General features: G+C 40.3%; 1 protein-coding gene and 1 long non-coding RNA gene across 2 annotated transcripts in view; one reads left to right on the top strand and one right to left on the bottom strand.

Moving 5' to 3' along the window:
• The window catches only part of zic6 (zic family member 6), a 94,149-nt gene extending 84,041 nt beyond the window's left edge, over positions 1-10,108 (top strand). The window contains exons 4-5 of the transcript XR_004632121.1: positions 6,273-6,503; positions 6,619-10,108. The gene's annotated coding sequence lies outside the window, so the exon portion shown is untranslated. The remainder of the gene's footprint in view (positions 1-6,272; positions 6,504-6,618) is intronic.
• Positions 5,234-20,046, bottom strand: part of LOC117817330 — a 72,152-nt gene continuing 57,339 nt past the window's right edge. The window contains exons 4-6 of the long non-coding RNA XR_004632123.1: positions 12,599-12,669; positions 7,481-7,573; positions 5,234-7,291 (exon numbers count right to left, since the gene is read on the bottom strand). This is a non-coding gene — a long non-coding RNA (uncharacterized LOC117817330). The remainder of the gene's footprint in view (positions 7,292-7,480; positions 7,574-12,598; positions 12,670-20,046) is intronic.

Genomic DNA, 20,046 nt, shown 5'->3' with positions numbered 1-20,046 from the left:
ATTGAAGTGTTACACACTGTTTTGGTGTAATTTACTGTAATTGATGTTTCTATCCAGTGCCGAGGCCTTCTAAAGCAATTGCTTGTGTTTGTAGGTAGACATGCAGCCCAGTGGGGTGTATTGACTCAGGCTGTTGACTAATACTGCTCTATTGGCATGTTTTAATGCTCTCCCATTGTTTGACTAACAGTCTCCTCTTAAAGCTAAAAGCACACCTGGCACACTGTGTAAGATGGGGATCAGAGTGGGCTTTATAATGTTTTCTCACTGGAGCAATGAAAGAGAAATAAACAAGTTTTCTTTCAGTGTGAATGGGTCAACATGAGATGTCTAACCTGGATCTATGTTGATCTGGGTTTACTGAACATCCTCAACTTCACAGAATATTTCTTTCCCTTGAGCCTAAGCATTTTATATACGTTTTTACAAAAAGAAAAGATTGTCAGAAGTTACATCTTCCCTAAAATGATACATGTTGACTATAAAATACATAAACAACCTGGACAAAACAACAGTGTGAAACCTTGTTATTTTAATGGCGATCCAGTATTTACATATGTTGAAACACACTTACAGTAGATGACTCTCATAAGTTGATTGAATATTCCTAATACAAAAAGTATTTACTTTCTTTATTGAGGTAATGAGGTATGGAGACAAGGAATCAAAAGTGCAATATAAATGTAAAAACTCCCAATAAGTACAGAAGCATTCTTAACAAATTGTGCTCACAGTATTGAAAGTATAAGCACTTGATATGCAGAAAATGGCTCATGTGAATGTTTTATGGTTATATTTCTTATCATTAGATAATCAATCCTGATGCAACACCGTGCAAGATACATTAAACTCGTATTTAATTGAAGTGGAGCTGGCTTTAATTACTTTCTTGGCTGATTTATAGTTCATTCATCACACTGCATCATATTTTAACAGACCCATGTTGACCTGTTTACCAGACTTATGTTTAATATTTATGATATTTGGTAAATAAATTAAAACTATAACTTTAAAACACATGGTATAGCTTAATAGTGCAAGAATTTCTTTAAATAAAGATTTGGAGAATAAAAAAAAGTAAGGGCCTGTGTCCATTAATGGCATTTTCTGCATAAGTAGCGCCAGTGACTAAAAATTCATAGTGCCTCATACCTGTGCTTACTGTTACTAGGCTACAAGGTTTTTACAGCTTCTGTTTCCCTTAGTAGTGACAATTCAGTCTGTTTTAAAATGCTCTTTATGTTCATATTTGCTCTTATTCAGGAAAACTCTACAAAGAAAATGTACTGCACAAGCAGCCACTTTAGACTTGAAAAAAGGAATGTGGTTAGCTTTCCTGTGTACAAACCTCTGCTATTGTTGTTGGCAAAGTTGATATCAGAAGTCCCGCCCCGTCTTGAATTTGATTGGCCAGTGAAGGAGAAGCGGTATTAACTATTGAAGAGAAGATCCAAAAGTTAGGGGCATATTCCCGTGGAGCTGCATTGGCTTTCTTTAAAACAGAGATACTGCCAGCACAAAAAAAAACGCCATTAGTGGAAACGGGCCCTAATCTACTGCAAGGATAAGGCACATCAGACATTTAAAAATTGTGCGTCTACCAAATGTGCACCAAAATAAAAACAAGGTGACTTAATTTTACCACTTTATATTATAATAGCTTAAGGGGCAAGTATGTACATGAGAGTCTAATGCAACATCAGAAAAATCCTCAGAAATTAGAATTGAACTTTCAATGCAGTGACATTTTTATAAATAGAAGCTCCAATGCTTTTAATAGCTTATACATAAAAAGCTATAGCAGGAAAGATTATTTTGTACATCTAATGTTATTGAGGTTAACAATAAATCCTCACATGCAGTGTATTTTAATGATAAACAAATTTGATTCCATATACTATAAATATACTATAAAGCACTCTCTTGAAGCTACATGGGCTTTGTTGCTCCTATCTGTACACTAGTTAAAGACACTTTTCACAACATGTCAGCAGCAATTTAGCAGCTATTTCTTATTTCTGTTAAAGCACACATAAACACACAGACTGCAATTAATCAAAATACTGCAAAACATTTTCAGTGACAGTGTTTTGCCAACTATATTCTGCATGAGCGCTATTTGTGTACATTTCAGCGCCCTTTGGAGCGAAGAAAACCCATGTTTCATCTGTTATACTGATGCTTGTTTGTGAGGAACACTCATCCTACTAGCTGGAGCCTATTTTGGTTTGTCAAAGCAAAGCTGCAGAAGAAGAGCAGGTTCTTTTTTTTTTTTTTTTTTATAACATCCTTCCATGATCCATTTATGGAAGTGACTACGCGTTGGGTTGTTACATGTGAAAGAAACTGTGAAGAAACGGTCCCACTTCTGCCTTCATCTGTCTGTATCCTCCTCTGCATACACTTAACATACTGACAAGTGATACATTCATTACCTCACAAATTCAGATATTCAAGGCTATATAGTGGCATTGCTCAGCACTAGACCTGGAGCTGAAAGCAACATGACACAGGATGATAAACAAAAGGTTGTGATTTACTATAGAGAGTGTGAAGCAGACTTATGACCCTGAAAGGCCAAAGAAGGTTCTTTCCCCCCACCTTCAAGAACTCTCAAAGTGAAAGCGCAAGAAAAAAACATTTGAAGCAGTTTTTTTCACATCCCAGTAACCCCCCAGAACCCAGTTTAGCATATTTATTTATAGGCCGAGCATGTTTCTGATTCAGAATCCTGCGCAAAAAGACAGTTAAAGCATCAAGTATCATCATGTTACCCCTGACAAAAACAATGAAGCATGTCTTCATGCTTGTCTGCACCAAACCCCACACAGAGTTCTGCCCCTCTGAGAGCTGCACATATGTGCCATCTGAGTCTGACAACAATGTAGGGGTGGAGGTTGTATTAATATCCCTTTGAGCACAAACATTAACTGTCACCTCAAATCATCCATTAATATGCTCACCAGATATAGGTGTCCTAAAATGTACTTTTACATTGGAACCATTCCAATATTTGCAGATAAAGCAATGAGGTGACCACATTATCTCACCACAAAGTATCATTTCAACATTCGTCCATTAAGTAAATACATTGATGTGCTAATTTGCTATTTTCATTTTTTTAAGAGGCAGTAATTACACATTGTCGGCCCCTTTTTAAGACATTTTCTGTAAGTGACTGCTTTTGTTGCTTGTATTTAGAACTGCTATATACAGTACCATTATTTGTATTCTCTAGTTAGAAAAAACATGACTTTAAAGACAGGAATGCTTTAAACCATTAGAATGATATGGAAAATAGATCCTTTTAAAAGTGCTTCTCCACAACATTAACTTTTCTGCTGTATTTGGTAGCTCTTACAGAAACAGAGCTTCAAATAAGCATCCTCTAAGTCAATACAGGTCAACATATGTGATAGCACAGCACAAGATTACATAGCATAGACTGCTGTGCATGGTAAAGTTATTTGCACACTTATGATTTATAGATTTTGACAGTTTTTTACATTATTTTTTGGACCTATAGTTCCTTTATTGTGAGGATAAGAGTCGCAAACAGTGAAAGAGAGAGTGGGCAAAGGGCTACAGATCAGAATTGAAACCAGGCAGCCTGTTTTAAGACTGAAGCCTCTGTAAATGAGTCGTGCAATCTCACCACTAAGCCAAGTCGGCGTTCCTTGGTATATCGACAGTTTACATTCTGCACACATGTTAGTTTTGATACTCGTTTCAGCCATCAGCAGCAGCCATGGTCGGATGCTGCAGAGCAACATTCCTAATATTCTGAGCAAAGAATGTTTCAGCACAGGAGCTGGGATTTGCCAAGAACCATCCTTTTAAAAATTACATTCCCAACAGATTTCCACTGCTTGGTTTTGAGTGTGGCATTTTGGTTCTTGTTTTAAGAAAAGACAAATTTTCCATTCCAGCAGCTACCATAATGGCGGGACCCACATGAGGGATCAGTATTGACAGTGAGATCTGGTTGCATTTTGCATGTTTACCCATATTGAAATCATCATGACATTATTTTCTATTCGCCTCCAGTGGTAAGAAGCCATACAATAAGATTTGGATTGATTCAGCCAGTTTTTGAGATATTCATATTTAAAATGTCTACCTCCACATCCAAAAGAATGAAGTTGAACATAATGTGATTTGCATTTCAAGAAAACCAATAACAGTGTTTCTCTGCAGGGAACACAGCCGTGTTATTCTGTGGAATCCAGACATCACTGTTTAAGGGTTTCAATGGAACTACTTTTATAAGGAGCAAGTCATTCTGTTCAGTTGTAGGCGAGGTGAGGAGAGAGGAGACTGAATCTGGCTTTTTGTGAGTTGTGCGTACTGACCCTTTATCTCTAAAATCTGGGTTATCAAACAGACTGCAGTTAATATTGATGCCTCTCAATGACCTACAGAAGCAAACCAGACCCACAGTGACCAGATTGATTATTTCTGTATTCTGTTATTTGTAATGTCAGAAACCACTGGCAGGGGGCAGGTGGACATGGAGTTGATCAGCATGCTGCCAAAACAGCTTTTTTCCATTGCACTTTCCATGGCAGAGATTTCTAATATGCAATACATTTTAGGGTTAGAATAAAACACATTGAAATTCCTTGTTACATAACATGACTTATAAATGTACAGGACAAATCAGCAAAGATATCAAAGGTACCACTTTGTTCACTGGGTTTTCGTCCAAATCATCACAAACTGGATGTTCCTCACAGGAGCTTTAAAATGTTTTGCTCTGTGTTTATTTATAACTAAGATTAGCCTGTACAGCTTTTAAACTTTGATAATTTATTTGGCAAAGAAGCCTTTCTAAAAGGGGCCCCATTGTTGCAGTGCTTGAGCTACCTCCATCTGCTCATTTACAGATGACTAAGTTTTAATAACAAACCTGCAGGGTTGAAAAAAAGCACAGGTTAGTTTTTATTATGCATCTCATTATTTGACCGATGCAAACCCACCTACTTCAACACAACAAAAGTAGAGAGCAGTCCACTGATGTGGCACCAGCACTTAATTTGTACATCTTACTTTTAGTTTTTAAAAGGTCCATCCTTACATTCAGAGTCTAAACACACTCAAACATGCTACATTTACGCTACATTTTGATGTCATTATAAAAATCTGGAGAGAGATGCTCGTAAAACAGTTGGAAGCAGAAAAAAGCACCCGTAGCTGTGTTGAAACTGGCGTCAATCAGCATTTTTTAAATATGTATTTAACATATGATCTGTTGGCTGTTGCTCTAACCAAACTGAATATGTTAACACTAGCTCTCAGGGGGTTTGGTATGCTGTTTATTAATGCAGTTTTCCGCATGTAGGCTGCTACACCTACACAGAAACAGGAGATTTTCTATATATTTCACACATCACTTACACTGCAGTAAATTTAACATCTGAATATATATATATATCTTTTTCTTCTAGAGCATCACGCTTGAGTTCCTTTAACATTTTGAAAAGTTTCCACTTGTGTCCTTAAGTACAGAAAAAATTGAGTGAAGCCCTCATGGTTATTTAGAGTGATGCAAAGACATGTTGCGCCATCTCAATCTGTGTCAGCCTATATGCTATGTACACTTGGAAGAAGCCAGTGTCTGTTTGTGCCATATAGAATTATCACCTCTTAAGTATATGACATTTCTGGAGAGGGAAAAACAATCATGGCACAGACGGAGAGGGGGTGGGGTGGCATTTGTCAGTGCTCTCATTGGGGTTCAAAAGTAGAATGTAAAAATGTCTGTCTTTGTCTACTCCAACACATTTTATTTTTGTAACTGAGAAATCTGTTCAGGGACCCCAACATTTTTTCCAACTGTCAGGGTGTCACTTATCAGAAAAAACTACAGAATTGCCACCCCCAGTCCGTCTGTATGTTGTGAGGTTATAAGTGTTGCAAACACGCAAGGTGGGGGTGTGTAAGGGACACACATGAGGACATGGCGACCTGTTACCTCGAACACACACACACATGAAATGGTTATTTTGTCCTGAAGAGAGCATTCTACATGATCTCCTGTCTTCATCTTTGACACTGTGTTGCCCTAGTGCTTCATCTTCTTCTGAATGAGCTGTTGGCCTCACCATTATTGTCCCTCATGATTGAGATGTTAACCTTCAGGGCTGCCTCCTCCTCTTTAGCGTCTAATCTTCGTCTTCTCCTCTTCCTCCCCCCTTCTTCCTCCCCTTCTTCTTCTTCTTCTTCTTCTTCTTCTTCTTCCTCTTTCTCCCCCTTCATGATGTCTCTGCCAGCAGCCTGCACAGCAAGGCCGTGGAGCCATTAGCGAGTCCCTCCGCTGATAATGAAGCCACAGAGGTGGTCTGAGCCAGTGTGGCACAGGAGCCGCAGCACAGGAGGAAGGTAGATTAGGATAATTACCTGGCCACAGGGGAATGATGATGATGATGTCTCTCTCTTCCTACGGCTCTTCATTGAAGAAGAAGAAGAAGAAAAGGATGAGGAAGAATGTGCTTCATAATAAGGTGAAAAGAAAAGAAAAATTGAAAATTTGTTCCAATCATTGCTAATGATCAAAATGTGACATGATGCGTTTTTTAATTTTGTGTGACAGTAATTGCTAATTTTCTTTGCTCACAGGTGTCCTCCATATCTCCTGCACATGTATGCATTTGTTGCTGCAGTTTAGGTCTCGCACACATACAGTACATAAGTCCCAGATATTCACACTCACTGAGACTTTGAAGAGCCTATGAGGTCAGGTTTTAAATTATGGTCTGCACCCACACCAGGCTTTCTCTCCCCACTCCTGTAAATCCATTTTCCACACAATGCATTTCAAATCAAAGCAGCGTCACCATAACACGCCTTAGGAAACATTAAGCCATAGTGCATCACTTTCATGTATGATAGCATAGCCCCTGTATGCTTTGATGTGCTCACTTTTTTTTTAATGCTTTATTAATAATAACACACAGGCTCCCTCTAACACCAAACATCAGCTTCTGGAGCTCCTTTTTCTCTCCTCCTGAACTGCATCCCTCACTCCTATGCCATGCCTCAGCCTCCTTCATCCCTCCCCCGGCCCCTGAGCTGAGTGTCGGGATTGGCCTGTTTGTGTTTGGTAAGGTGGTGGTGGTGTTGGTGAGGAGGAGGGGGGGGGATTAGAGGGAATGACACGGGGGCCTCCGAGATGAAGAGAGCGACAAAGACCTATCACAGGGCAGAGAGTCGGGAGCGCTGCCTCATCATTGGCTGCTGTGGAAATCAGACACGTCTTCATTTCTTCCAGCCATACACTCCGAGTACCCAGCTTTCATTTCCACGCCCGGGGAGGGAAGCAGAGTGAGGAAGAAGAGAGAAAAAGAAGGGGGGGGGGTCAGGATTAGAGTTTCTGTTTGTGCATTTAAGTGTGTGTGCATGTGTGTTTACTTGCATGTTGTGTGCAGAAAACATCCTGCAAAAACAGAGGGATGAGCGCAAAGACACTGATAGCACTCACCTCCTGCAAAGCTGGACAAAACACAAAATCCTGGAGCAGCCTGCAGATTCATCTTGTTGTTCCAGCTGAACTGCGTCCCTGTGAAATGCCAGCCTGATTCACAAACACACAAAACCTACTTAGGATACGGATTTCTCTCTGATTCCACTCATTATTTCAGCTTTTTTACAGGATATTTTGTGTTAGTTTTACAGGCATCCCAAAGCTCACAATAGCTGCTCAGTATTAGCTGATTTTTTTCTTTCCACCGATTTCAAAGCAATGTCTGCAATTTAGCACTTAGCAGCTCCCCACGATCACATCTGCTGATTTAATTTTCTGCTTTTTGTGTGGTGTTTGTGTTCCTTTTTGATGTTTCTTTCCTCTTACTGTTAAATAACATCACTGAATCTTGTTTTCTGTTGTTGCATTATTATTTCAGCCCACAACTTCTGCAGAAGTTTCTCAGGTTTTTTTTTTAATACAATCTGTGGCTGTATTCTGTAATTTGTCACACATACCATATTTGCATGTATATGTTCTCATACACATTATGCAATGTTTTCCACACAGATTTGGCAGTCTCCTGCAAAGTTTTCATGCGACAAACATGCCCGTCCATCTTGCTGTTGCACCAGATTGTTGTCAGTGTTTGCTTGCTTGTTAGGATGCAGCCAGTTGACTCTGGCTGTCTGAGCCGTGATAAGACTGGGAGCAGTGGTGACTCTGCTCTCCTCCTCCTCTTCCTCCTCCTTGCCCATAATAGATCTGCGTGGCCTTGCGGGTCCTCTGGGGGCACCTGGCTCACCCTCCCTACCATCCCTAGACCAGATCGATCGCACTAGGCCGTCCTGATGCAGACACCAGGGGTCAGCTTCAAAGGCCTCCTGCCCACTTCCGGCCTCCCAGTGCTCCGTTTTCGGACAAAGGGTACATTTCTGCTCCACCCCCTCCGCCCTCAGATGCCCTTCTGCGAACAGGTTAAGGACATGGTGCAGGTACAGCTCCTCCCTGTGATCTTCAGCCTCTTCCTCCCTGTCTCGCCCACTCAGGGAGAGAGGGCAAGAGATCAGCCCCACCTTTAAAAACACAATCCCAGATTCTGCTTTTGATTCATTCATGACCTGAAGGTGCATATTGCTGACCATGTTACCAGTTTCTGGCAGGCATCAGGTCGATTGGTGCCCTCCTAAAAATATTTGGTGCAAAACTGAGCAGCATTGTTCTACTTTCTGATACGAAAATCAATAACGTAATAGTTTGAAAGAAATGCATGAAAGTAAGTGAACTTTTTGGCTTTTAGTGGGACATGTTTTATTAATAACTGATCAACAGAGCTGCTATGGTATGAAAGTCCCTCTCTCTCCCTTCCCCCGTTGGTCAAGTAACAAATGGCAGGGCTATCGAACACACATTTTATCTCCATGAGGGCTGTCGGACAATCGGCTCCAAGAATACATGTTAATCAATCGAGGATTTTCTGAATCCGTCTATTAAGCCCAGCCATTTTTCCTCCTCTCCAATACATTAGCAGATCTCAGTATGTCCACTCCTCTTGTGAACAGGGATGAGAAGGAGCTGGAGGGAGAGGAAATAAAGGTCTGACGAGTTTGGCAAAGAGACGATGGAGGCTGAGACAGATGGCATGAAGTCTGCAGCACTCTGGCGTGGCTCGCCTGGTGCTAAAATCCTCCTCTCTCACATTCCAACAAATCCTACCAGGAGGCTGGGGAGTCTGTCACACCACTCCAAGGATCCACACGGCTTGCTTCAACCCCCCTACCCCCCCCCCTACCCCCCACAAACCTCCCTTCCACCCCACATCTCCTCCTCATCCACAGTCGCCCCAGCCCAAACAGAGCCCCTGACCACTCTGTTCAATCCCTCTATTTCAGCCACACATATGTGTGCATCAATATTAGCGTGGATAGAGGTGGGTCATTTGGACCTTTACTCTACAGGGCCTTCAGAGATAAGGAGCACCAGGGGGGAAAATATGAAGAAACGCCTGCTCTTATAGGAAAAAGAGCCAGGGGGGCTTAATTGAGAGAGGTGGCCTTTACTCTCACCCCAGTGTAAAAAATGGTATTCAGTAAACACTGCGCCGAATCATCAGGGAAAGACTGTACAATCCATTTATATCAGAGGAAGAAGACATAAGAGGCTTTTTGATTAGTTTCACCACAGCTCACATCAGTCCACAGAAACACTAGAGCTCAATCTCAATCCACACACACACGCGCGCCTTTTTCTCACACTGCCCATATTTCACGGCTCCCTGCAGGCCTCACAATCCAAAGTGGACAGTAAGTGTGACTGTGATTACACACATAGCACAAGACCCAACAACTGGATCACGGGCTTCCCATGACATCTTCATCTACAAATGCAGTACTTTCAGATATCCTTTTGAATTTCTGATGCCTTTTTTTTACCATCTGAAAACTGGTTCATGTAATAAGAACAGTCTAATTTATTTTACACTCTGCTCTCTCCCCACGTCTCTTTTTCTCGCTGTCTCTCTGCCTGCCTTCTGTTTGTTCTAATGAATGACTGCTGAGATGAGGTGCTGCTGTGCGGGGGTCACAGGGGGTTTCAGAATCACATTACTGTTAATGATAATAAAAAGAACAATCTGCGCTAAGCCTCTCACATGTCTTCGTCTCTTCTCTCCCCATATGGAACGAGTGTTTTATCCGCCATTGTTTTGGATCTTTGAATCGAGGTCTCTGCAATTGAAATGCACACTAAATATTGTTTTGTGTCTTTATGCAAGCATTGTCTTCTGACAAAAGGCGGCTCTGATAAAAGGTATACAGTGGTGCACCATCTGGGTTACAAGCAGCAAACACAACATCAGGCACATCTTAGGAACACAGCGCTGAAAAAGGAAGTATATTCCCCATGGTAACGTTTTTAAGTGAACAACAAATGCCAAGAACACTCAAAATGTAAACAAAACTTCTTACATCTGACGAGAGATGTGGGGGAGTCGGGCTGTATTGACCGACTTCAAGTGTGTAATGTCAAAGGTCACAGAGGTTTTTGGCTTTTGGTCAAACTATTCAATTGTAATTAAAGCATTAAGAGGAGTTTATCTTTACAGATGAAGCATGCATTCAGAGAAGGGCCGTTTTCCTTGTGTTCACGACACGTAAGGTCACACCAAAGAGTGCTGCTTTTTTTGCAACTCAGTGCAATGGAATTGGGAAAATCATATTAAAACGGGTTGAACCAGCAGAAACTTATTCAACACCAACGCCAAAATTATTTTTTAACCAGCTCCAGACGACTACCAACAAAGTTTCCAAAACTTCACCCAGCTGTCATTTCATCATCTACCCCATCAAAGCGATTTCCAGGGTTGTTTACATGCATCTGACATTCACAAGCAGATCATCAGTGACTTTCTCTCCCTCCATCCACCACAGAAATGGAGTTACTGGCTGTCCTTCCTACGTGGCAGGGCAGCGTGGCGTCCCCAGGCTCGTTGGCACTGCAGCTGTCACCCGCAGGATGGGAGAGCGGCGGGGTCGATGGATCCACGGCGTGGCTTCTGGCAGCATCCCTCCCTTCTTCCTGGCCCCGGTTGAAAAGGGCAGAGACAGGGAGCCAGGTCTCTCGATGCATTGATCGAGGGCCAGCCCTCCATTAGCCACTGTCAGAGCCAAAGGTCAGCTAAGGCCAACGGATGGGTCCTGTGTGCACATCCTGTGGAGTGAGTCATTCTCACACCCAGGGAGTGAGTCCTTGTCACTTTGGTCGGCACTGCTCCCTCCTCAGGACTGCATCCATCCTTCTAAGAATAGTGAACCCCTCCCTGATAGGTTGATACGGTGGAAAATTCACTGCAATAATCTTTTTTTTTTTTCCTGTTTGATGTCAGCCACATTATGTTGCTTTTAGAGATATTACTATCTCCCGCCAAATTAAAAGCACCTTCCTTGTAATTTCCCCCAAACGAAATTGCTTAATAAATAGGCAGGGCCTGATTTGCACTGATGATCACACAGCAACACAATTGCATCAAATTGCGTACCCAGAGATGGTGCACCACATTGTGCTCATCACTAAGTAGCCTGGTGTGGTTTACATTAATGCAGTGAGGCTGTGAAAAGGGGATAATTGTGGTGCTAAATGCTGCAGAGGCTGACAGGATCCATTTCTTGACTTGTCAAGGGCAGCAGTGATAGAGAGGGTTGTACTGGGGTCTACACACATACACACACACACATTCAAACACACAGAGGGGCAGATGAGCTTATTTGCACCAACACTTGTGCACACACACACACACCTAAAAATCAGCCACACTCCACGTAGAGATGATTGTCTCCTGCCTCTGTCAGGTTGTGCTTTTTTTCTCCAGCCATGGAGACCTCATCCTGGGAAATTGAGCAATTTCTGATTGAAAACAGTGCCGGTAATTAGAGCACTCACTATTTGTAACCACTTGGCATTGCATTAGTATGCAAAGCTGGCAGCCAGCTTATCTTGGGGAAAACGTTTGTTTCCTTAATTGCCCTCTTAGGACAAAAGTGAAGGGGGAGGGTGGGGAGGGAGGAGAGTAAAATGTTAACGTGCTGCTGCTGCTGCTGTAAGAATGGAGACTGGTGTGTGGAGGGGATGTGACTCCCTGAACACTGGGGTTAAACTCCACTAATAGGCTGCATACAACACACATGGGCACACACATACACACAGGCACAGAGTAACAGTGGAGCACTCACACAACCACATATGGGCACACACGAGCGTTGGCACATGGACACATGGAGGCACAGACAAAAAGACAACTATGACAAGCGCACACATTCCTGGACACACACACACACAATTAGGCACAATTAACTCCACAGACATGCTGTATACTGTAAAATTAGACTTGTAGAAATAACTATTCAGCAGACTAATGAATTTGATGACCCTGTCTGTAAATAAAGAATTCATTAAGATGTAGAAACAGCCTCGAAACTTTCCTCAGTGTGTGTCCAAGACACTCTGTTTCAGAAGTTACCCATCATTCCCTGTCATCGGTTGAGTTTAAAGCTTCACTTTCATTTCATGTCACAGAGATTTGTATAAATCTGTGAGTAGCTCATTCACACATTGTATATAATTCCCATTATTAACTCTCACCTTAGCTTATAGATGATGACTCTTCTCTGATTTATTTCCGGGTCATCTTCTTCTGGATATCGCACTGGATCCTAAAAAGACAAAAACAAAAATATTTCCAATTTTAAAAAGTTCCTTATTTTGCAACAACAGCTCAGATATCTACTCTCAAGATTAATTATTCAAGTTTTTTTCTTTTTGCATCAGTGACTGGTGAGGTGTTTGAAGTTGTTCCTGGTATACTATGATTTCCCCAGATTGTTGGACAGGAGTGTGTGTATCTCAGAGGACCAGATAGTGAAAGACATTCTGTCTCTCACACAAACAAAGAGGGAGTGTTGTATAATTAAAACCTTGTACCACATGTAAAGACAGGGGGAGATTCACTTTTAATAACCATCTGTGCACATATAAACTAAGTCAAAGTCTGAGTGCTTGAACACAACTATAGAGGGTTTCCTGGATGGAGATATTTATATGGAACTTTTTTTTTTAAATCAAGTTTCCTTTTTCATCTTGTTCCGCCACGAGGAAGTGAAACTTTGCTTGAAGCTTTCATTCCGTCAAAAAAAACCTCATAATGCTGTCACAAAGTTTCTTTATGCGTCTGCTGAAGATTCAAATACCTTAAACTTATTCAAACCTTGTGTGAAATATGTTGTATAATGCGTTGTAACAAGAAGAAAGAAGTTTATCGAAAGAAAAATAGACTAATGAAAGAATGTTCTCTTCTTAGAAAGATGACGTTATCTTTAAACTATTTTTTAAATGTCTAGCCAAAGTCACCCAGCGCGCGCTCCGTGTATTCAGTCCAGGACGATAGTTGAGTGTGACGAGATTAGCTGTTTTATTATAGACTAATTACTTTAATAGCCTAAATGGTCGAGTTCGAATATTGGACAATTATGTCCCATGAAAGGTCTTTTTCAGCTTTATCGAGATATAACTATTGCTCTGGATAAACCTAGATAATTTACATCCATTGGTCATTCATTGGGTCAATTAAAGCGTGCTAAAACAAAAAGTTGCCCACAAGAAAACCAGACTATACCTTTCGGATTTTATAGCAAAATTTAACATTTGTATTTTTGTATTTTCTATTCAAAATAAGCATGTCGTCGCAAAAAAGGGAAAAAGAGCGTCAGTCCGGTTCGCTTAGAATACGACAAATTATGGTTTATTTATATTGATCGACAAACTCAGCAAAATACCCACAAGAGTTGAAAAAAAAATCCAAATAAAAAAGTCTTATGTTTGTTCTTTCAGAGGAAGAAGGCGCAACAGGGGAGCTACAGGTGGAGGAATAATGAAAAACAAAAAAAAGAGGCATCACTCCCTCAGAGAGGGCCTGCAGGCCTCCTGCTACACTTTGGTCACTCGGTTCCTCTGAAAGAATCCCGCATTGAGTCTGTTTTTCCAATCACCTGTTTCAGTCACTTTTCTGATCAAAGCCTCGTGACGTTTGATCAGTTCTATGTTCGGTTTAATTGCTGTCCGATTTAATAAAGTTTCTCTCTCTTCTCAGAGATCCTCTGCGTGTCATACTCTCCACGATAGACTTCAAGAGTGTAAATAACGTGTTTTGAGCAGAAAACGGATAAATAAAAAACACAATCCGCAAAGTTTGCGCAAAATAAAACTACACTTTGCCAGATGATAAAACAAAACCTTTAAAGACGCACCTGACGTGATGAGGGACGAGGGTCTGTGAACTGCAACAGTCTTTATAGAAATAATCCGGACTGTTCGTGTCAGGATGTTTGATGGATAGATGAAGTGTTTCTGGGGAAGTTTGAATTCAAGTTAATTTGAGTCGAGCTAATAAAAAAGCCACCTTATTCAATTCAATCTAATCCAAAAGTAAAATCCTGATTAAGAAATATGTGCAAATGTTTATATTCACACCTCGCTAGCGTGCGCATATGTGCATGTATATTTCCTGATTAATATCATGTCACTTTGATCAATCTTTGTGGCGTCATGAAGTTTGCAAATATTTTCAGATTAATATTTAATTTGACTTTTAAAGGTATTTATCACATTTTTAATATCCACAACTACAAAGTTCAATTCGATAATTGGATGCTGCCTTTTATAATCTATTTTTGTAAACTACAGTAGATGCTCAGACTATATTTAGCCTAATGATTTTTTCGTGAAAGCATCCCTGATCCTTTACTTGAAAGAACTCTCCTCTTTTCATGACCAACGGCTGCAGGTTTGAGATTCAGACTTCCTTCAAGTCTCGAGGGCCAGACTGGCTTTAAGAGAGCTGAATCAGTGTCCGTGTGTGCCCACCATGTGCAACAAAAGCAGGGGCTAATCCACCTCGATCGCACAATGCACAGGGCCCTGTTTACACGGGATATACCCACACAGGGCCTCTGTCTCGTCTTCTCTACATCTTAGACTGGACAGAGGCACTGCAGATGTTTGTCTCTCTTTCATGTGAGAATGAAAGGCAAACTAAATGAGCAGTGGTATAATAAACAACAAATCTAGAGATAACGTGGCGCAAGATAAACATTATTTATTTTCAAGAGCCTATAGTGTGTTTATTTTTGCATATTCATTCGTTGAACAAAGCCTCCACTTCCGAAGATTTCCTTTCAGTTTTTTAGATTCCATCCAGAGGGCGTTGTTTAGAAAAAGTAAGCATAAAAATACAATCACACAAACAAACAATAAACAAAGTTTAGCTAACGAACAGACTTTGCAGATTTGACGGTATCGAATAAACAGGCGTGACAACAGCAGCCTATTGTATTCAGGTCTTTCAGCTGAAACCAGTTAATTGAAAAAAAAAAGAAGCACCTGAACGCATCACACAGAAGGACTCGTGGGGGAAGCGTATTGTTTGTGTACGCAGACTCAAACAATGCATTCAAGTAAAAACCAAATTAATAAAAAAAAACAAACACGTTTTTTAGGCTAATTATTTTCCAAAAACACTGGAAGTGCATTAACAATCAAAACTTGACTCTCGGGGTGCTTTTACAGCACTAAAGCTCAGTGTAAGATGCAGGGTGTTATAATAATTGCCTTTGTTTATCCTCCAATAATCATCAATAGCCTCCTGTCCCACATTTCAGCCTAAAATGATAATTTATGTTACTACATCGTCTTAAACAATACAACCTTCTATTATAGCCTACTGTATTTTACACATACTTTAATGTAATTTCTACACTATGTGCAATATGTGCACAAATATCGTACCCTGGCTTATTGTAATAGTTTACATATTAATTACTAATAGGCCTATCTAATCTCTGTAAAAATTATATGAAATAGTGAAGCAATTTGTGCAAAAAAAAAATGTAGCTATTGAAAGTAGATTTTTCAGATTCCTTTCCTGCCATTGAACGCACCAATAATACTCTTAATCTATCTAAAGTCTATTAAACCTCATTGTTTTCAAAACAAAGATTGAAAATGTTAGGCTGTTAAATTTTATTTACTCATTTTCGTGTTCCTGATTTCATCTTCAAATAGACCCTGAAATGTTTCATCTTTCATTGCAGCCTTTAAAAACACTGAATGCACCATTTTCTATTCTCAGCTTCATCACCTTTAGATAATAAATTTACAGTTCCGTTTGGCGGCTGCGACGTTCTTTAATTGCTTTCATTAAAAGTCCTACGTTCTGTTTATTCGTCTTAGACCCCCTTTATTTCCTCCTCTCCTGTACGTGTGTTTTACTCCTTCAATAATTGCATTTTTTTCCCAGAAGGGGCTAGGTAATTACTTTGGCACAGGCAGGTAAATTCAGACGCTAAATTGAAATATTCAGCTCTAATCCTCGCTAAATCCCAATTGTCAGGACACGCAGACAGAGGAGTCCTGCCGAGCTCCGGTGGCTCCTTCAGGTGAGCGACGACCGCGTGGCAGGGGGGAGAAAGGGGCGGAGGATCTCCTCGCGCCGTCATAAGCATAAAACAAGATTAGTAGATCTCTATTACGGAGTGTTTTACCCCCTCTCACAGGACAGCAACTCCATCATCTCACATCCACCATGTTGCATAACGAGCAGGAAATGAACTAAGATGTTTTGAGGGGTGGGTATTTTGAACGCAAATGAGTGAGATAAAAATAAACTTTCCAGGGGTTTCTTTAAGAGCAGGTGAGCTTGTTCATGTAAATGAGCTGGAAGGTGCATTAGAATAACTCTGATGTCTTTGCTTAGCTGCTGTTTGAAGAAAAAGGAGCTCAAAGCATGTACAAGTCCTTAAATTGAAGATACTTTGCTCTAAATGGGATTGATCACAGCCAAACTCCAGATTTAAGTGCTTGTAGAAGTTTTTTTACATTCTGCTTGTCATTGCAATGCCTGATTTTACCTTCCCCTCATACCTTTAATTTGTAGTCACTAGGAATAAAAAGAGGCTGAGGCTGAGCTCTGGCAGCTCCCATGTCAGTCTTTGCAGAAGTGGGTGACAGAGAACAGCAGAGGCAGATAGCATGCTAAAATGGTATCACTAGAGACCCCTCACATCAAAGCAGACCCAACCTCATATCGAGTGAACTTTTTTAAAGCCAGAAAGACTGTGTGACATCAGAGCACCTAAAATGTGACTGTCATGTTTTTCAAACTTCTCAAGCTCAAAGAAGAAGAAGAAGAAGAAGAAGAGAAGTAGTCAATGGCAAGTGCTCAAACACACACACCAAGATTAGCAGGCTTTGTCTTACAGGATCTTCAAAGACCAATTAGATTGAGAGATGGCTGTGACGAATTTGTCAAAAATAAGATGATAGATATCACTTTGGCACTGAGCTGGGGATTTCACTCAAGCTCAGTCATTGACAAGGCACTGTCAGTAAAACGTGTCATCTCCAGCAGACCTGCCAGCTGACAAGGATGCAGCTTGGGATTGAGACTGATCAATTCCCAAACTGCCAAAAAAGACATGGCTCTGATAGCAGCACTTTATTTCATGAGGTGAAAGAAAAAAAAGTACATTTCACTTGGATATATTGTCAACTTTAGATTTGCATCATACGCCTGAAACCTCCCAAGATAGAGAAGTAGGAGAGGTGTGCAGCAAATCCAGATCAGGAAAAATCCTTCTCATATATGTGTGTCTGCTTTCATGGGAGTTCTGACCTTCCCACGTTTCTGTTTGGACCTCCTCACAGAAGTGGTATTTATGGTGCACATGTCTGGTTTTTGTTGTCTAATGTTCACCAATTCAAAATGTCTAATACTCCGGCTCGTCTTCGGCCACTGTTTGGAGAGCGAAATCCGATACTCAAAGCACTTTCCTCATCAAAGTAGTTTCCTGTTGTGCTTTGTGACCACAATAGTGTCAATCTCGTTCACTCAAAGCCTCATCTCGGTGTCAGCTTTGAGTAGCTGTCTATACATGTCTGCGAATGGCGCTCAGGCTTTCATAGCTGCTCTGAAAACAGTTCAGAGTATTATGACAAAATCTAAAGAAGGGGAAAGTATTTTTATTGATTTGGCTGCACAGGAAATTTGACCTGTGGTTTGTGAAATTGCTCTCATAAACAAAGATTATGTTTGATGGTTACAAGTCTGAAGTTTGTGTGCTGAAAAGCATTTTGGTAGCTGTAAGAAAGAAATTCCAGAAGTTTAATATCTGCCGCATCCTAATTAAGATTTCAATTCAATTAATCTACATTCTTAAGTGTGCAATACACATTATATGCAAAATATACATTATCAACTGTGAAATAAACATGATCTAGCATACAATATGTTCGGTGTACCATCCAATATAGATTATTTACCATGCTTTACTGATTTAGCATGCATATGCATTACTTGCTATGGAATACACATTATCCACAATGCAATGTTTACTGTGCAAAAAGCTTTATCTACTTTGCAATAAATATGATCTTGCATGCAGTATACATTATCTACCATGCAATATACATTATTTTCTGTGCATCATATAATATTTACTGTGCAATATGTTATATTACTGAAAAATATGTTTGTTCTGTTATTGTGCATGCATAAATATTCTGTACCTGAGGTAAAACATTTCTTATTTATCTTGTACTTTGTAAAATAACAATAAAGGTTTTCTATTTATCTTTCCTAATTCTGCTTATTAACCTGGCAGAGTGAGCAGAAAGTGGCATCTTTCTTGTGAAAAAGCTCATTGATTTGACCGCAATTATTGCTCAAAAGATTTACCCGATTGATCAAGTTAATAGAAAGTTAATTGACAATTTTGCAAATCGAATAATTATTGAAGGCTGCAAAACAGGGTGCTGCAAGGTGCTCACAAGTGATACTTTGTTTGTACAATTTGAAAATCAAAGGATTTAGAATGTTGGAAAAAAAAAGCTCAATAGTAAACAGCTAATGTGCATTTTTCAAAACAATTTATGGATTTATTAATCGATAAATGGAAAGTAAGTACCACATAAAGTAAAGTGATCATTACTTCTAACCCTGTACACACTAATAAAGCATTTTACTGTATTTCTGTTTGACATGAATGCCTTTCTGTTCAATATCTGCCAACATTAATCATGCATTCTTGTTTAGACTGGTGTAATAGTCAAAGATATGAGGTTGTGGACATGGTAGAAAAAAAAGTTCTGTGTTGTCCCAAACAAAAGCTGTTTGAAAGACTTTGTTTGAAGCCACGCCAAGTGATTGGAAATAATCAAATGACAATAATTAGATGAAAAGAGAGGCAATCTCAATAAACTTTGTCATTCAACTATTCAAGGTTCAGTCATATCAGAGGTGTTTAGCATAACTATGAGACCCTGGTTCTAATCCTCAAAGGGGGTTTTGGGGGCTACTTGGCTTTGCACTGTAGTCATTCAAGGTTTCAACCCGGTAGGAAATATGGGCTGCCATAGCAACACAAAGATGGCCTCTAAGGGCTTAGCATAATTCTTCCCTAATAGAAAAATAACAGCGGAAAATCCCGTCCTTAGTGAACTGGCTTATTTGACAGAGGCAGACTCCCACCTGTGAAGCACATAGTCACCACACCAACGCACTAAGACCACGATAAGATGAAAAAGAGCCCATCTCTGGATTGGGGATGGGCGGCCTATAAGCTCAAGCCAAATTCTTTCTCTTCTCTTCTCTGAAGCTGAAAACAGCCCACAGTGTGTCTCTGGCTAGCTTTAGCTGTTTTTTTGAAGCTGGACAATATGAGCTGCCAAATGAATCATACTCTCTATATACTCCTTAACTTTGAAGTGCTTAAGCTGCACTCTGAGAAAAAAACTTTTGGCAGGAAAAAAGATAGCTTACATTGGATCAAATCTCTCCATTTTTTGTACCTTCTCGCTCTTATTTTATCGTCACAGGATGTTCTAGCCGCGGTAAAGGATGTTCGAAACCTGCCTAGTAACCATCCTTTCCCTTCTGTGTTCATAAAATACGTGATCCCCTCCTCCCCTTTACCCCTCCTCCCACTTTGTTGCCAGGTACTGTAGAGATGGATTCCTGTCACTGTGTGAGTTGCATCAGG

The sequence above is a fragment of the Notolabrus celidotus genome, chromosome 8 (genome assembly GCF_009762535.1).
Source record: "Notolabrus celidotus isolate fNotCel1 chromosome 8, fNotCel1.pri, whole genome shotgun sequence".
In the NCBI taxonomy this organism is placed as follows: domain Eukaryota; kingdom Metazoa; phylum Chordata; class Actinopteri; order Labriformes; family Labridae; genus Notolabrus; species Notolabrus celidotus.
This window is presented reverse-complemented; position numbering and strand designations above follow the sequence as displayed.